Source organism: Onychostoma macrolepis, chromosome 01, assembly GCF_012432095.1.
Source record: "Onychostoma macrolepis isolate SWU-2019 chromosome 01, ASM1243209v1, whole genome shotgun sequence".
NCBI lineage: Eukaryota > Metazoa > Chordata > Actinopteri > Cypriniformes > Cyprinidae > Onychostoma > Onychostoma macrolepis.
This window is the reverse complement of record NC_081155.1, coordinates 18,093,422-18,112,664: the sequence shown is the minus strand read 5'-3', so window position 1 is coordinate 18,112,664 and position 19,243 is coordinate 18,093,422. Positions and strand designations below refer to the sequence as shown.

At 39.1% G+C, this 19,243-nt stretch overlaps 1 protein-coding gene across 7 annotated transcripts in view; it reads right to left on the bottom strand.

Annotated features, from left to right (window-relative positions):
• Positions 1-19,243, bottom strand: part of ctnna2 (catenin (cadherin-associated protein), alpha 2) — a 489,293-nt gene that overhangs the window by 280,271 nt on the left and 189,779 nt on the right. The gene's annotated exons all lie outside the window — the stretch shown is intronic.

Sequence of the window (19,243 nt, the reverse complement as noted above, 5' to 3'; positions counted from 1 at the left end):
ACTTCAAAAAGGATGCAAAACTCCTTCAAGTGTTCCAGGTGACTCTGAAGTAATTCAATAGGTTTGCGTGGAGAACAAACCTAACTTTACGTCATTATTTATTGATAACTATCCCCTTCATTGAGCTTATAACCACCGCAACAGATCAAGTCGGTGAGTTAAAACTGAGAATGATGTCAGTCTGAATTTTGAAAGAATAATTAATCCAGACAGGTTGTGTGAAGCAAATCAACAATTCATTGAAAAAAAATTAATACAAATTGCAAATCACAGGAGTGATTCATTCACAAATCAGGCATTGTTTATTCTCTGATAAACTCTCATGAACTTGCTAAGGAGACCTAAAATGAGATTCAAGGACTCACTGATCATTTAACTTGTCTTAAACCCAGAACATTTGTTCAAGCTTAAATATGCACACAAACCACACAAGTCTGTAACAGACTTTCTCAGATGAATTGAGATTACTCATTAAACAGTTGACATCAAACTTTACACTCCAGCTTCCACCTACTGAAGATACTGAACAAGGAAAGAGAGAAGAAGAAAAAATCACTGAGAGATATAAAGTCGTGAATGATGGCTGTAGAAAGAGAGATGGTCTGTTGCTATGACTATGGCTTTGTGCAGGTCAGTCTGTGTATTTGGTTTAGAGCCAGCATGTGGAAAATTAAGTGTAACTGCACACAGCCCACAATAGAAAAGAAGCATATAAATAAGTTGACAAAGCTCCCTAGAATCATTCTTGATTTCCTTTCTTATACATTTTTTTGTCTGGAGATGTTTTTAAATCTGTAGACAAACCAAAGATTTCATAAACTTATCAAATATTTGCAGTGATCACGACACAATTTGCTCAGTGATTAGTGCTGGGACATCTAAAGGAGTGATTTTCACCCTGCAGGGTTGTGTGCAGTCGCCTGATTCTAATAACCGCTTTAATTATTCTGATTTAACTGGGGGGCAATTACTTTCTCACACACAGGGACTATTAGTGTTGGATAACTCTGGTCATTAAATAAATTAAATATGCACAAGATGGACGGAATGATAGATAGAGTCGGATGGATTTCGTAATTTCAATTAAGTGGGTCACATAATGGAAACCTGGTCACTTCATTACATCTTTTTTGTTAATTTTAAATGGAAAATGCTGTAATTACAGCAGCCACTGGATATATTTATAATGCAGCCTGCCAGCAATGAAAATACAGACTTTACAATCAGAAGTCTAATGGAAATTGTAGAGGAACAAAAGCAGCGACTGGGTTTGTTTGGCCTTGAGAGTGGGTCATGTGGCAGCAACAGGTGTGCATTGCAAAACCTTGTAATCTCTCTCTCTCTATCAATTTTCAATTCAATTCAATGTGCTTTATTGGCATGACAATTGTTACAATTGCCATTGCCAAAGCATAGTGTTTACATTAAATATAGAACAAATAAATAAATACATGCATGTATATATAATTAAACAAAATAGAATAAATCAATTCTACAAATTCTAGAATTCTATTAACAATTTAAAATTTAGTGGTGTGTATGTGTGTGTGTGCTTGTGGGCGCATCGCTGATTTGTTGACTCCTCCCTCTTTTTGTGACAGGTGTCAATGTATCTTGCTGCTAGTAAGATACAAACTTGTTTTTCACCTAATAAATATTGAAGTTGTGTTTTCTTGTTTAACATTTTGAAGTCAGGGCAAAGTGTTTCAAATTTGGGATAAAATGTCTTTCTAATTTCTTCATAGTTCGGGCAGCTGGTGAGGAAGTGTTGCTCTGTCTCCACTTCCCCATGGGTACAGTATGGGCAGATGTGGCTCTCTTTGGGCAGCCAGTGCTGTCGATATCTGCCCGTCTTTATAGTCAGAGTATGGTTGCTCAGTCTGTACCTCGTCATTTGTCTTCTTAATTTACAGTCTTTCACTGTACTCAGATATTCTGCAGTTGTGTAATCTCTATTTAGGGCCAAATAACATTCAAGTTTACTTTGTTTTTCTGTTGTTTCTTTCCAATAGGTTAGATCATTTTATTTTTGTGCTTTTATAATTTGGTTGGGACAAATTTTGTGGATGGATGTTTCAGTGTCCTGATGCTGGATGTTGTTAGTCATGTTAGTTTGTGTTTGCAGCTTCAGGACCATCTGAATCAGGGGACTTTTTTCAGGGTTCATTTCATGGTTTTTAAGGGCTTTAAAATGGTAAGAGTCTGGGTCACTCATTTTTAAGTGTTTCCAAAATTTGATGGCTTGTTTCTCAATGTGCATTAGAGGCTGACATTTATTCGGGAATCCCACGGGTCACGGGAATCCCACGGGATGGGAAACAAAATCGCTACGAATCACGTGATTGGGACGGGACAGGAAAAAATGTCATCGAGTGGGCGGGACCGGGAATAGTAATGATACCCAACTTTATACGCAAATATACCTTTTATATAAATAAACTATGAACTGTATATTTTAATTCTGAACTCAATTTTAGTTGCCCTGTCTCGCTCTCCTCCTGTTTGCTTTGGTGTGGCTGGTTAAGTGAATGACACAGTCCGTGACAGACAGATCGTTAACGGCTGGTCTATGTGGTAATACACACTATCATTCATCGACCTCAAATATGGCTTTTCATCTGAAAGATGTAGTAGCAACTTTACATGGCCGCTCAATATGATGTTAACCTAGAGAAATGTGCGCTATTGAAGTGTTTCTGTGGAGAGTGGAAGCTGAATAGCGCGCTCACTGCAGGACAAGCGCCGGTGCGCTCACTTGCTCTTAAAATCTCCGTAATGTTTGGTCATACAGATAAAAGTAGCCTAATACATCTTTCGAATCTGTAAAGACTCTACGTTTATGTGTGTACACTCAGAATAACAACGAAACGTTGCGCTTTCTCTGAGCGAGAAACTTCGAAACTCCGTCTTTGAAAAATATATCTATAGAGAGTGAAATGTCTACTTTCAAATGAAAAAACTAAATTCAAATAGAAAACGTGTGTTAGCATGGATGATTTACATAAAATTTAATGTGTGCAATGTAGCCTACATTGTGCATAAACTGGCTTTCGGTTCAATATAATAACAAAAAACTACATTTTAGGATTTATTCAACTAAGGTGGGCACGCTGTGATCTGTACTATATTTTTACTGTAATTGACAGATTTCAGCCCAAAAAAAAATTAATAAAAAAACAAAACAAACGGAAGTGGGAGGGAATGGGAGTAATTCTACCGGGAGTGGAACGGGATTTTCCCCCAGTTTTTTTGTGGGAGTGGGACGGGAGAGGTTTGAAAATGCACTCCCGTGTCACCCTCTAATGTGCATTAGTAGAGGGTTGTGGCCTAATCCTGCCCTGCATGCATTGTTCGGTATGTTCCTCTGTACTCTGAGGATACTCTTACAGAACTCAGCAAGCAGGGCTTCAATCGGATTTTTGTCCCATTTTTTAAAATTTGTGATTTAGGAGAGGACCCCACACTTCACTGCCATATAATGCAGTATGTTCTATGACTGACTGGAATATTTTGAGCCAGATTCTAATTGGTATTTCAATTTGGATTGATTTTTTGATGGCGTAAAAGGCCCTTCTTGCTTTCTCTTTCAGTTCCTTCACAGCCAAATTTAGCTTACCAGTTGCACTTATTTTCAGCCCAGGGTATGTGTAGTTTGTGGCATATTCAATTTTGGTCGTACCAAGGGTGAAATTGTGTCTCTTTCCCTGAAGTCTGATTCTTTTCTGGAATGTTAGTACTTTAGTTTTGTTAGGATTAATAGTTAGGGCCCAGGTCTGACAGAACTTGTGCAGGATGTCTAGGTTCTGCTGTAGATCCTCTTCTGTTGGAGACAGCAGAACCAGATCATCTGCAAACAGCAAGGACTTTATGTTGGAGTCATGTAGTGTGAGGCCAGGTGCTGCTGATTGTTCCAGGACTTTTGCCAATTCATTAATGTAAATATTGAAGAGGGTCGGTGATAGTGGGCAGCCCTGCCTCACACCCCGCCCTTGAGTGAAGAATTCTGTTCATTTATTACCAATTTTAATTGTGCATTGATTGTTTGAATAAATTGTTTTTATAATATTGTATGTTTTACCCCCAATCCCTGATTCTAGAAGTTTTGACAGCAGACCTTCATGCCAAATTGAATCAAAGGCCTTTTGAAAATCTACAAAGCAAGGAAATATTTTGGTTTTGTTTTGGTTAATGTATTTGTTTCATATGTACAGGTTAATGTACAGGTTTCAGGGAAATGACCAACACTCAGAACGAAGTTGAACAGTTTTAGTAGGGCCAATCATAATTTGTACTCTGTGTTCTTGAGCATTTCGTTGAGGATGCCATCTGGTTACTTGCTTTTTTGTTTTTTAGGGCCTGGATTTTATCAGTCAGTTCATTTTCTGTAATGGGGTAGTTTTTGAGTTTGTTCTGGGTTCATTTTAATTTCACTATAAAGTTGTTCAAAGTGATTTTTCCAGGTGTCTCCATTTTGTATGGCTGCTTGTTCATGATGTTTTTTATGCAGGTAATTCCAGTTGTCCCAAACATTGTTTGGTTGTCTATGTTTTTGATTTGATAATTGTCTTAATTTTTCCTTATTGTTTTACAGCCTAAATCAAACCATGTTTCATTTTCTTGTGTGGTTTTATTGATTTTCTTAGAGGATGTGAGGTTAGATAAATTGGCCAAATACTGAAATATATAATTTATGTTCTCTACAGCTAGATTGACACCATCATAAATTCTGCCTAGAAAGTTGTCTACAAGTAAGCACACTTTTGGATGGTCAATTGCTGTCACATATTTTTCTGTGCTGTTTTGTGCCCATCTGTAATTCTCTCTAATGTTGCATAGCTTACTGGGCTGTGAGTGTATGTTTGTATTTGTCGTCCTTTTTAGGTAAACAGTAATTTGACTGTGGTCTGATAGGGGTGTTTATATTTTGACTGTGAATGCTCTGAAAGATAATGGATCTAGATCTGTGATCATGTAATCAAGTGTTGAGCAACCATGAAATGAACTGTAGGTGCACTTTCCAAGAGAGTCCCCTTTCACCCTGCCATTGACGAGGTACAGACCGAGGCTTCGACAGAGCTCGATCAGAAGCTTCCTGTTTTTATTCACTTGGTCATCAGAGTTATTTCTTGGGAACTTTACAATGTTTTGTGGGATGCTCTGTCCAAAAATATAGTTATTCCTGTTATCTGTGGTGTAGTTGGGAAGAGATCCTGTCCTGTCATATAGATCTCCACAGATCAACACACTTCCCTGGGCCTGGAAGTGGTTAATTTCACTGAGGAGAGATTCAACGATGTCCTCATTATAGTATGGAGATTCAGAGGGAGGAATATAGAGAGCACATAAGAAAACATATTTAGTGCTTTGGGTAAGGTGCTTCCCCTTCGGGAACTCGAGCTGCGTCGGAAACGCTTTGGGAACGCCCCTGTGTTCCCACGCTCTGAAACACGAGTGTAATCCGTCCGAAGGAATCCCGGCTGACGTCACCGGCGGAGATGACGTAGCGACCAGGAAGTTATAAAAGCACCTGCGGTGGAGACAGCGGCAGCTTCTGTTGTTCAGTAAGCGCTCTATGTGTGTTAAGTCCTATTTACTGTTGTTTGTCCCGTATTATAATTTGATATGGCATCTGGCAAGAAACATGAGTCTGACGAGCAGCGTTTCAGGCTGTGTGTTCCTCCCTGCCCTCGCTTCATTACGGGTGGGGATACACACAGTTTGTGCCTTGCTTGTCTGGGAGCAAAGCAAGCGCAGTCAGCTCTCGAGGGAGCTGACTGTCCGCATTGTGTTCGTCTTTCAATGCGGACGCTTCGCTCCCGGAGATCACTCTTTGAGGAGGGCGATCTCACCAGCGTTCCCCGTGGTTTGGGTCCCGCCTCTGCAGAGCGGCGCCTTAAATTGTGGGGATCGCAGATGGATCTGGCACGAAGAATGGAGATGGGCACGTCCTTTTCTCCTTCTTCCCCTGCCAGATCTAGCTCTCACTCTTTGGGGACGGAGGCACGTTCTGAAATGATTTCCTCCGCCCTGAGAGAGGGCTCGGCGTTCGTATTGTTTTCCTCTGAGGAGGGAGATGATACGAGCGCCGATCGAGACGAGTCTGTGGACTTGCCACCACAGTCTGTCTTGTTTGAGGAGCTGTTAGAGGTAGTGACTAGAGCTGTGGCCAAGTTAAACATCGATTGGCCAGCAGAGAAAGATCAACAGGAGCGTTCTAAAAGCAAGCTAGATGTACGCTTCCTGCGCCCTAAGTCACTGCCTCCACTCTTGCCTTTTTTCCCCGATCTGCATACTGAGGTATCTAGATCGTGGGATAAACCATACTCGGCCCGCCTCTTCAGTCCATATGTTTCTCATTATTCTAACGTAGCAGGGCTGAATGAGTGCGGTTATGGGAAGATTCCCCAGGTCGAGGATACGCTTGCTGGCTATCTTTCGCCTGGTGGTGTATCTTCCCTTAAGGCCCCGGTATTGCCCACCAAGCTGCTTCGGACTTCTTCGGCTTTGGTGGGTAAAGTGTACACGGCAGCGGATCAGGCTGGAGCTTGCTTGCACACTATGACGGTGTTGCAGGCATACCAGGCTGGCGTGCTAAAAAAATGGATGAGGGAGAAGATATTAAGAACGATGATAACGCTGAATTGCGTAGAGCCACAGATTTGTCTCTTCGGGCTACAAAGGAGACCGCCAGAGCAATTGGGCGGTCTTTGGCAGCCCTTGTGGCCACAGAGAGACATCTGTGGTTGACCCGGTCTAATATTAACGATAAAGACAGGGTCTTTCTACTGAACGCCCCTATTTCGCCTTCTGGCCTGTTCGGCAACGCGGTAAACAGTCGTCGACAGGTTTCAGAAGGCTAAGAAACAGGCGGCAGCTTTTCAGCGATTTCTCCTGAGGTCCTGATGCTTTCTGCCAACCCTGCCACCCACAGTGCTTCAGGGCGAAGCGGTCTCCGGCGAGTATATCCCTCAGCCTCTGCCCGGAAACGTAACGGTCCTGAGGGGCTCGCTATCCCCAATATAGTCTCTAGAGCTGCTAGATCGCCGTCCCCTGCCGGTCCTTCACTTCAGGGCACCGAGCTAGCAGTTCAAAGTACACCAGAGGCCAGTCTCGAGAGACTGGTTCCCTTAGTACATTATATGGCAGCGTGGAAGCTTCTGCCAAATGTATCTCGATGGGTCCTGCACACTGTAGAGAGAGGGTACAAGATTCAGTTTGGGTCGTGTCCACCTCTATTGAGGTCGCGTCCACCTCAGAGTGTTTCCCACTCTGGTGGGCCCCGAGCAGGCTCTGGTAATGGAACAAGAAGTAGCTACTCTCTTGAGGAAGGAGGCCATCTAGGTGGTCCCTTCTCTCGACAGAGAATCCGGGTTCTACAGCCGTTACTTCATCGTTCCGAAGAAGGATGGGGGGTTGCATCCTATTTTAGATCTGCGATTGTTGAACCGCTCAGTCATGAGACTCAAGTTAAGGATGCTTACTATCAAGCAAGTCGTGTCCCAAATCAGGTCCGAGGACTGGTTTGCGACTATAGATCTGAAAGACTCCTACTTCCATATATCCATTCTTCTTCAACACAGGAAGTTCCAGAGGTTTGCTTTCGGGGGCAAATCGTACCAATATGGGGTTCTTCCGTTCGGTCAAACACTCTCACCCCGCACTTTCTCTATCAAGACTCCATTGGAATGTTTTATTCCTCAGTGGTTGCTCTTTCTAACCTCAGGAGACTTGTTGTGATTCTCATGTATTTCTCATATCAGTCTCAACAGTGTCTCGGATGTTTCTCCTAAAAATCCTTAGGAGAAATAAAAGCAGACACAACTGAGACATGAGAAAGTTCTGAAAAAAATCCACTTCATTCATTCATTCATTCATTTTGTTTAGTGCCTTTCAAGTACTTGACTTGATGCACACTTTGTAAAGTTGTTGAGATCTCTTCTAAAGCTTTACAGTAGACAAATATGAGACCCCCAGATTATTTAGATAAATGAATGACTAGAATAGAATATAATAGAATAGAATATATAATATATATAGTAAGTATGTAAATAAAAAATAAAAAAATAAATAAACTGCTGTTCACATATACTTCTGTATTTTTAGTGCATTTCATCTTAGTGGACATAGTGTCTTATACCTAATAATATAAACTGCAATTTCCATTAAGCAAGTCTGCTGTAGTTCACAGACTGCTAATGTGCTCAAAACAGAGTGAGACAAACTGCACTGTACAAAATCAAGATTCTCTTTAGTCTCATTAAGATATGCAGGGACCATTCACCGAAATGGCTAATCAAGCTCTGTGCAATTAAATAAGTGCGCTAAAATACCACGACTCGTCCCCTTCAATGATCCCTGACGATAATTGAGTCTCAGAGGGCGGCTGGTACCTGCAAGGTCGCAAGCGAGCGCAGAAACGTGGAACACGCGGTGAACCTAAATGACTCTCAGAGTGCCGTGCGGTAAGTCGAGTTAAGACTAGCAGGTGTTCTCGGTAACTGTCTGCTAGTGGAACAATATCAAACAAGGATCGGAAAAACTTAAGTTACCGCAGAGAGAACATCTAGCCAAATCTCTTTAGTCAAACATCTGTCAAAACAGATGCACCAGGGCAAGGCCAGGGACTAGGAGAGGATGAGAAAGAGATGAAGCGGGAGAAAAAGGATGTGAAAACCGTAAGGTCTCATTTCTGGCACAATCAAGAAGGATAAATGGTAGAATCTGTTGCTTTATTGAAGACTGTCTGCACCAGCCAGTTTGTTTCCAGTAGGATTTCATTAGCGCTAGAGAGACCGGCCCAGGTGCCTTAGCAAAAACTACGTGGTCTTTTGAGTCTCATATTGAAAGGGACTCATATTCATTAAGCATTGCCAAAACGGAAAAGCGATTCCTTCACTGGGCTAATTACAGATAGTCCCATCTGGCAGCAGGAGATACAATAATTCAGACATAACCAAATTAACATTGTCATTGCATTTCTGGGTCCATGGCTTCGACATTTTGGCTATCTTTGGACTCCCGTTTAGAGAGTAATAACGGAGAAAGTCCATCCTTTGCCATTAAGCTGAAACAGAATAAATCTGTCGTGTTTAAGGGGCTTTATGCTGGATGAACTACCCTGTTGTAGTTGGCTTCAGAAAACCAGTCACATTTTCTATTCTACACAATTTTGTAATATAAGCAATACAGTAACACAGTGCGAAGCGGACTATATATGCAGATAACATATATATATGTTTAGTAAGTAATGAGTAATAAGTCATATAATGAGTAAAAAGTTATACAAACAAATAATTTTGTAAATATTTGCTAGCTGTCTGTTATGTGTGTGCAAAAAAAAAAGGTCTACTGTTCATAGTCTATTGGTTCAGAAGCCAGATATGCTGTTGTTGTAATATTAGCTATAGTAACAGTACTGATTCATGCTTGCACGAGCTGTCTGATGTGCCAGCAATTAGTTGTTGCCTGTTGCATAGTGTGTTTGTAAATTTGGGGGTGTTTGTTTGGGTGTTCATTTCAAAATGTTAATAGGGTTTCTCAGAAATCGCTTACTGCACCTTTAAGGGGTATAACAGCTTGTCAGAGGGACAGTATCCGTATAAGCATAATTATATGTGAAAACCACAAAACCAGTCATAAGTAGCACGGGTATATTTGTAGCAATAGCCAAAAATGCACTGCATGGGTCAAAATGATCGATTTTTCTTTTATGACAAAAATCATTAGGATATTAAGTAAAGAGCATGTTCCATGAAGATATTTTGTAAATTTCTTACAGTAAATATATCAAAAATGTATTTTTGATTAGTAATATGCATTGCTAAAAACTGACACTTCAGACTGGTTTTGTGGTCCACAAAAGGTTGCAAACTAGTAAGTACCAAGAAGATACTACAATGCACTGATTAGGTGTACTGTTAAGTATCATCCTACTAACTGTAATGGGGCTGACGAGACGTGAGACGTGCGGATCCAAGTGCAAGCTTTTATTTAAAGGCATGGTCATAAATACAGGCAGGGTCGAGCAATGGCAAACAGGTATGGCAGGGACAAGACAAAGAGTAATCCTAGGGCAAGCGAAGGTCGACGATCGGCAAACAGTATCCACTGGGCGAGGCAGAGAGATAATCCAGGTACACAGGCTATAATCCAGGCAAGGGAACAAACAGAGTCCGAACAGATAGACAGGGGTAAATACAGGGAACACAGACTAGAAAATAACAAACGTTCCGTAAAGCAGCTGACACTAGGGGAGTGAAAAACGCAGGACAATACAGGAACAGAACAGAAACACGGAATGGCACAGAAGGGGTAAATCCAGGAAACACGGGCTCTGTAGAGTTGCTACAGTTAGGGGAGCGGTAAACACATACAATACTCGGCCAAGAGGGAAACAGAGTCCAGGGTTTAAATAGTGTGTGTGATTAGTGAGAGCTGTGTGATCAGTGCCTACAGCTGTGTGTGCAATCAGTGCAATGGATGATGGGAAATTGAGTCCATTGTGATGTGTGGTGTGAAGTCCATGTGGTGAGCGAGTGACCTCTGGTGGAGGGTGAATGGAAGTGCAGACCAGATTCGTGACACTAACGTTTTTGTTTGTTTGTTTGTTTTTTGTTACTGATAGAGTGCGTTGCTCACAAGATGGCAAACATTGCAACTACGGAAATGTTTGTGAAAGAAACAGTACTTTACAAATGTGAGTGCCTTGCTTTACCATACAATATTAAAAAATAAATAAATAAAAAAAAAGGGAAGGGGACACAGGAATGCAATTAATTTTTCCCAATGGCTTAACCCTGTATTATTATATTAACTATCATGGAGGGAGGGGGAATGGAGTTCAAATCACGCTAAGCTGACCTGAAACATGGTAAAATGTCAACAACAAGAACATTATGCACCATCAAAATAGCAGGAACATACTGTATCTACTATTCCCAGAATTAAACAGCTGTCATTAGGCTTTGCAACTACAATTCAGAACACTTCTGCCCAACAGAGTCTTCAAACCCACACTGTAAAAAATCTAATTAACAAAATGTTGGAAGGGCAAAAATATTTAAGTTGAGCTAATTTTATTGCTTGGCCTTAGCTGAGAAGACATATTATATTAAGTCTACACAAATATATTTGAAAAACATTGAATGAATGGTTATTTTCAAATCCAGTCATCAATTAGCTATGCTAATACTGACTAAACTAATAAAAACTAACCAGCCAACACTGGAATCATTCCGTAAGCGCCTGGCCTGAGTGACTTCACGGGAGAAACAGCGCAGTGTAGCATTTGGACCAATCAGACACACAATTTTGCATTTGATTTAACAAATCAATTAGTTATTAGATTAACAAATGGTCACAGACCCCTCACCCAATACACAATACGCAGGCCCCTGGTCCCATGGCAACCCATCAGATAACACTAGTTTTATTGCTCAAAGGAATGCAAATGGCCGAGCAACACTCACTTCATATCCCCTTTAGGAAAAAGACATTATGCCATAAAATTGACTCTTCTCTAATTAATTCATAGAAAAACCTTTCTTTGAATGAGCACACATATCATTAGGTCATTGTGTATATTATTACTGTTCTTGTATATGTTTTTGTGTATTGTATACTGTTTTATGCATGCTTATGATAGATCATTAGTTAATATCACTCTAACTGTAACATGTTTGGTCTCTATCAATTCATCTTTGGATGATCTAATTGAGAGTGAATATTACATGTTGATACCTATGCAACATATTAATGTTCTAAGAATCTTTAATAGTTTGTATAACAACTTCCAATCCAACCCCTTTGCAAATTACCATGCTCTCAGACAAAGGGTCTTAATACGAATACTTAATTATGTCTCATGCTTAATACGACGAAACGTGTAATGTAAGCTACAGTAATGCAGTTATTTTAAGTTAATGTGTGCGTGTTGAATGGGTTTTTGCATATGTAAACTTTTGCAATTGCCCCGTGTAGTTAAAAGACGACATTAAACATGACTAACAACCAGCCACGCTGAAATCTCGCTTTTTCAAACGGGGCTAATTCCAAAAGGTGTTTCTGTTCTCGTAAATGAAGGGGAGTTTGTTGCGCCGAATGAGAATAAACAACTGAATCCTTTCACAAGCCATTATCAAAGCAGGGTATGGTTCAGTCAGTTCCTTAGGCAGTGAATCACTAGATCGTGCACACGAGTCCCTGCACTGGTAAAGAGACCATGGCATAGTAAACATTGGGAAAATTGATCAATCAATTTGTAAAATGTCATCAATGGTATTTATCAACAACAGGCAGGACCTGTTATATTTTGATATTATTTTTATGTTGTTTAAGGTAGACTTATAATATGAAATGTGCATTGCAACTAATGAACAGTAAACATCAATGCTCCCTGTGTTGTGCGATGGATTGTGTGCCAAAAAAAAGGTAGCAACTTCCGTTTCATCACAAATTTTATTAACTGATATTACATTTTAAATTATTTAAAAGGCATCATTTCATTTTTTGAGATAAATTGTACTTTTCTTTCTCCATCAGGGTGTGGCCAAAGTTTTCATTGGTGCTTTCTCATCATTGCAAGTTTTCAGATGCTACCCAGTCAGTTCTTCTAAGGCACCAAACACTGGCACGTGACCAGACCACTCCACTGCAACTGCATAGTGTGTGTACTTTCAACACTAAGACTTAAGGTAATATGTGTAAATGTTTAGAGTGTGTACTACAGTTAAAATGTGCTTTATTGTTCTCAGTGCCATCTACGCTAATATTAGACTGTCTCATTCTTATTCCGAGGTCACCATAGCCACCAGATCCAAACTGTATCCAGATCAGATGGTCACTGCTGTCACCTGGATCCAGTCCGTATGCAGTCCAGATAGTGGATCAGCACCTAGAGATGACCTCGACAGCCCTGAATGTCAGCGGAGACCAAGACAACTAGATGAACCCCAGAGACAGATCCCCTCCTAAGACCATGTCACCTAGACGGCCATCGGGACAAGACCACAGGAACCAGACCAGTCCTCTGCACAATTTGACTTTGCAGCAGCCTGCAATTAAACTGCTGGTTTCGTTTGGCCAGAGAAGAACGATGGAGTTTTGATTCCTTCAACACATGATCTGCTTGAACACAATATGTTTTGTAAAAACTTTATAAATACAGTGACTGGCCTTTACTTGACTCAGTTCAGTTGAACTGTAACACCTGGTTCATTTATTTTGTCTGACTTCTGCTTCATTTTAAAAATGTAATTGTGAACAGTAGTAATTTTTCTACATGTTTGTTTGCAAACATTTTGTTTAACTTGTTTAAGTTCATTAAACAAATGTTTAAAATACATTTTGCAGTTGTATTACAAATGTAATGTTTGACAACTGGAGCACTTTAAAGGGATAGTTCACCCAAAAATGTAAATTTGCTGTTATTTTACTGATCCTCAGGCCATCCCAGATGTCAGTACAACAGTAAAGATTTTTATCTGAAATGGTGATCCTTGGCGATTCATACACTGCATGATTCATACAAATGCAGATTGTTATAAAATAAAGGCTATTATGTGTTATAATGTGTGTGTGTTTTAGTAATTGATAGACACCATATAATAATTTTCTTAAACTCAGTATAAAATATCATAACTAGTTACATAGCAATTTCGTATGATTCCCAAATAATACATCTTAGTTGAGGTAACATATGAAACACATGGAGTAAATGGTTAAATTTTAATTGACACAATTTGTTGTAGTTTATAAATGTTTGACCAATTAAAACATTTTAGTCGAATGGACTATAAAACTATTTCAGTAAAGGTTGAGCCAACTAAAAAATAACAATTCAGGCAACACTTTGAAGACGGAAATTGACTGAACATAACATTTCTGTGGAACTAGTTACTAAATAATAATTAGTTGCAGGTGAAAGGGGAAAAATGGCATAATTATATCACTACCTTTATTGTTATTATTATTATTATTATTTATACAATTCGGAAAACTGTCTAATCAGAAACACTCTTTGTCTGTGAACTGGATGGGGTTTTGGAGAGCAGCCGTGTGGTTGAAGCTAACAAAATGTCGGAAGTTAGCACTATGACTGAAATTGTTTACAGCACCTTTAAGATGTTGTTTATGTGTGGGTTCACTTTGGAAACTCACAACAATCAATAACAATTTCATTTGCATCTTGCATCCTTTGGCACTACCAAAAAAAGTTCCAAGTCAGCTCAAAATGGCACCGACAGTCTATTCAATGGAAATGGGTTTTAAAAAGGCAGTGCTAGAGGTGTAACAACATATTGGAGTGCAGGTATCAACCCAATAACATTTTTTGGTTTGTTTGTTTGTTGTTCATAAGAGCGGTGGGTCAATCCATAAATCATTACTAGGCATGGGTCAGTGTAGCTTGACTAAATGTGGTCTGTTTCCAATGCAATATATTTCTGGAAAAGGTCATTTTCGTATTAGCTACATCCAGGCTCTGTATTGCTCAACATCTCTCTCCCTCTAGAAGACTCACCCACCCATATAGCATGTTTTTCAGTTCCACACATTGCCATCTCTGTGATAAACTGTTATGCCCTATTCTAGTGTTGATGTTTTTTTTATTTTATTATAATTTTTTTTTTTTATTGAACTGCTATTATTGAAAGATGAAAATGCATGTCCATCCATGTATGTGTTTTTTAGTGAGCAAAATCATTTTGACTAACTCAATAAAAGGCACTGTAGATACCAAAGCATGAATGTGTTTGCTTGGAAAGAGTCCTTTTGATCAAATATCTGCTGCTTAGATAAGCTCACACTGAATCAGCATGTGAAAGCAAATCATAGACATAATTACTGTTGCTACTGCAGCAGGTTGTCGACTACCAGAGATTGAACATTTACTGGAGACCACAGGCCAATCAGAAAGATCTCCTATGGATAAGATGGCAAGAAGCATTCGGAGAGATTGAACAGATGTCAGCTTCCATATTGGCTTTCAAAGATACATCAGATTTAAGCTAAAGTTATAACCGCAAGAGCCGACACAGATGGCACTCAGATGGCAAACCTTCAAATTAAGTTTCAAACTTAGAAATGCAATTTACTGCAAAAATTAAAAAAGCCAATAGACAAATACCAGATCTTCAACAAACAGGTCAAATTATTACAAAGCATACAAATGCAAACAAACAAACTTTGGTGTTTATCATATTGCTGTTACTGCAAACAAAGCAAAAAAAAAAAAAAACATTCAGTTACTTGCATTATTTTACCACAGTTAGGATGATTTAAATTACCCATCTTAAAAACAACAGCAGCCTCGAGAGGCTTTTTTATTTTAATTAGGGCCCTATGATTTCTGAAATCCGGGAACGTGGACGGAATCGCGGAATCCAGTCACAACAATGGAATTTATTGGAATTTACTAATGCGGAACATGAACACATAAACAAAATCTCTAGAGCTGCTCTGAGAGTCACTTCATGAGCATTTTACCATTTCTCCATTGTTATATCATATAAACAGAGAAATGTAAAGGTCTTCACAACAACCCGTCAAAATATACGGTTGGTTTAACTTGAAGAAACTGTGATAGAAATATATTACTTAATGAAATGTGACCCTGGACCACAAAACCAGTCATTAGGGTCAATTTATTTAAATTGAGATTGATATGTCTAAAGTTGAATAAATAAGCTTTCTAGTGATAGGATAGGACAATATTTGGTCGAGATACAACTATTTGAAAATCTGGAATCTGAGGGTGCAAAAAGAATCAAAATATTGTGAAAATCGCCTTTAAAGTTGTCCAAATGAATCTCTTAGCAATGCATATTATTAATCAAAAATTGAGTTTTGATATATTTACGGTAGGGAATTTACAAAATATCTTCATGGAACAACATTTTTACTTAATGTCCTAATGATTTTTGGCATTAAAAAAAATCTATAATTTTGACCCATACAATATATTGTTGGCTATTGCTACCAAGCGGCAACCTCCCGCTCTCTCTCGTGAAGCCAACACGGAAGTGACTAAAACTGCAAATCATCGACTGGCTGAAGGAGGCTGGTTGCAAAAGGGAGTCAATCCCATAGACTCCCCATGTTAAAATGCCCAACTTTACAGCAGAAAAAAAACATGTTTACAGCCTGGTGCAAAAAATGATTTTGGTCTATATAGCAAATTTTGCCCTTCATGACAACTGTGAGGGGGTGAATTTTTTTTAGAACTTATCTGTTTAAATTATATTGACCCTTAAAGTTCTGCATAATTAGAGCGTGGCCAGTTGAGTGACAGGCGGATTGCCGCTGCTGTCACCACTGGCGAGCTAGGTGGGCGTGGTTTCAGCAACCAGCTCCACCCATGTACCGTCTTTTTGTCCATTTTCGATTATCCGGGAGTGGCGCGTGGTGACGCGCTTGCCAAGATGGCGGCGGTCGGCTCCCCCCACTTTAGGCTTCAAAAATGCTCTTCAGAAACCTACGGGTGACGTCACGGACACTACGTCCATGTTTTTATACAGTCTATGATTGCTACATAATACCCGTGCTACTTATGACTGGATTTGTAGTCCAGGGTCACAATTGATTGTACTTCTACTAATAAAATTATTATTAAAACATTAGTTTAAGGAATATTTATTAACATTATTTACCAGAATTTACCAGAAAAAAAAAAAAAAAAAACACAATTTTTGTGAAAAAAATGTCAATCACAGACAAACCCTTTCAAATTCTTCCCCAACACGTCTCATCACTTCATATGAGCTTCACAGAACACTCATGTTCTATAAATTTATGAATATTACATTTGCTGCATGGTTGTCAAACAGGAATTGCATTTTTTTTTTCCTTATACTGCCCCTTATGACTAACTCGCTTACATGCGGTTGTTGAAGCATGAAACGAATGACAGACCCCTAAATAGATGAATTGAAAGACAAACATTAAAGCGCACACTAGTGCTGCAGCATGTGGAGTTTAGTTGCAATTACAGAGTGAGTCACTGTAAAGTATGGCAAATATAACAGTCAATCACCGTTGAGAATATGGGTCATAGAAAACGGCAAGTAAACTCAGTGATCTAGACAATCATACAATACATAATCCTGAGCTTTACATGGATGAAAATCAGGGAGGGGAGAGGAAAGAGGTGAATATTTCCCTGCTGTATTATGTTGTCTTTCTTTCTTTATCTCTTAGCATTGATAAGTCATATCCAGGTCTTTTCTACTATCAGGTCTTCTAGTTCCCCTGCCGTATGACTGTAGCGAGACCAAATGCGATTAATGAGCGTTTTGTAAAGGCTGCAGTTGTGTGGCTCACAGCAGAAGAGTTGTGGGGATACCTGTCCCTGTCGTCTCCTCCCGGCAGCAGACGCCGCCTCACTAATGTACATTAGCCTCTATGGGGTGAATAATTTGTTCTCTGTGTCAGAGACAGCCATCTGCACGGCCAGCACCTCCTCCCCAGCTTATTATTTACTTATATTATATTAAGTCTGCACAAATATATATTAAAAACATTAAATGAATGGTTATTTTCAAATCCAGTCAACATTCAGAATGCTAAATGTTGACTAAGCTAAAAAAAATATAATAATCCAGCCAACACTGAGGTCATTCTGCACGTGCACGAGCCTGAGTGGCTTCACGGGAGAAACAGTGCCGCCATCTTGTCAAGCTAACGTGTAATGTAAGTTGCACTAATAAATGTTTTTTTTTTTTTTTTACTAAATTTAATGAAAAATCATGCAAAATATTCACATTTTTTGAGTGGACATTTAGAAAGTGTTTTATGAGTTGTATATCCGAAGAAAAGTGGATATAAGACAGTGTATGTCATGTTCAGGCGTCAGGTAAAGTTAAATCAAGTGGCATAAATATGAATAATGAATAATGAATAAATATTTGTACTTAACGTTAGACTTAATTTATCAAAACGTACAAAAGGTGTAAATGTTTTATTTAAAACGTACATAATTATACACAAACGTACAACATATATAAAAACATTGAATAAGCGTTGTATATGTCTGAGGGAAATTTAAGTTAAGGGAATTTGTTTAATCCATAAAACACTTAATATCAAAAGCTGTGTTACTATAATGAATTTTAGCTAATTTCGGCATGTTGTATGATATGTTTGTGTTTCCGTGCCATGAAAAGATATGAAGAGATTGCATGGTTTTTCTCTCTTTATAAGCCATTATGCTTACTACGACTAACATTAACCGAAATCTATGAAACATGTAACTTAATTTAAAATAGTCCATGTGACATCAGTGGTTCAACCATAATGTTATGAAACTACGAGAATACTTCTGTGTGAGCTGGCGTTCTGACGTAGAACCCAAATGCACTGCGCCTTATTTACAAACAGAAGCAGCACAAATAAAACACATAAAACAGTCTTCATAAAATGTCTGAAGGTTTCAACAGAGAGGATGCCTTACTTATTTGAACCAGAATATACAGACGATGAATGCTGGTTCCTGCGTCAGCAGCACCACACGTACAGTACGTTTCGTGGTACTCTTGTGAACGCGCGTCAAAGACTGACATGGAAGAGAAGAAATTGTTGAATAAAGTCATCATTTTTTCTTGTTTTTTTTATTTTTTTGCACACAAAAAGTTACAAAAAAAAGTAAACCACTGATGTCACATGGACTGTTTTAACAATATCCTAACTACCTTTCTGGAACGACTCAGTTGTGTTGCTGTCTATGCAGGGTCAGAAAGCTCTCGGATTTCATCAAAAATATCTTAATTTGTGTTCTGAAGATGAACGAAGTTCTTACGGGTTTGGAACAACATAAGGGTGAGTAATTAATGGCAGAATTTTCATTTTTGGGTGCATAGATCTCTTTAAGTCTGAATATCTAAAAGGGGAGTTTGCTCTGTGTTCTTTCTATTGTATTTTTATCTTATATATTTTTACTTACCCTTTTCAGAATTTGACTTTTGTCAGGTCGGTCGATATGCCTGAGTGTCATTTAAACAGGTAGTCCCACAGAACCAGTGTGATGACGCATGACAGGTCAACATGTCTGGTTCACTCTTAGTCATGCACATTCCTCTCTTTAAATAAGCACTTGTGTGAAAAAAAAAAAACATCAGCCTCTTTCAAAAAGTCTCAGTGTCCATCCGGTGAATTAGCTTTCTGCTCTGGCTTGACGTCAACATTCCCTCTGCATCCTCATTGCGTGCTTCCTTTAATAAAGTCAGGAAATTGCTGTCTGCCAACAGTCATG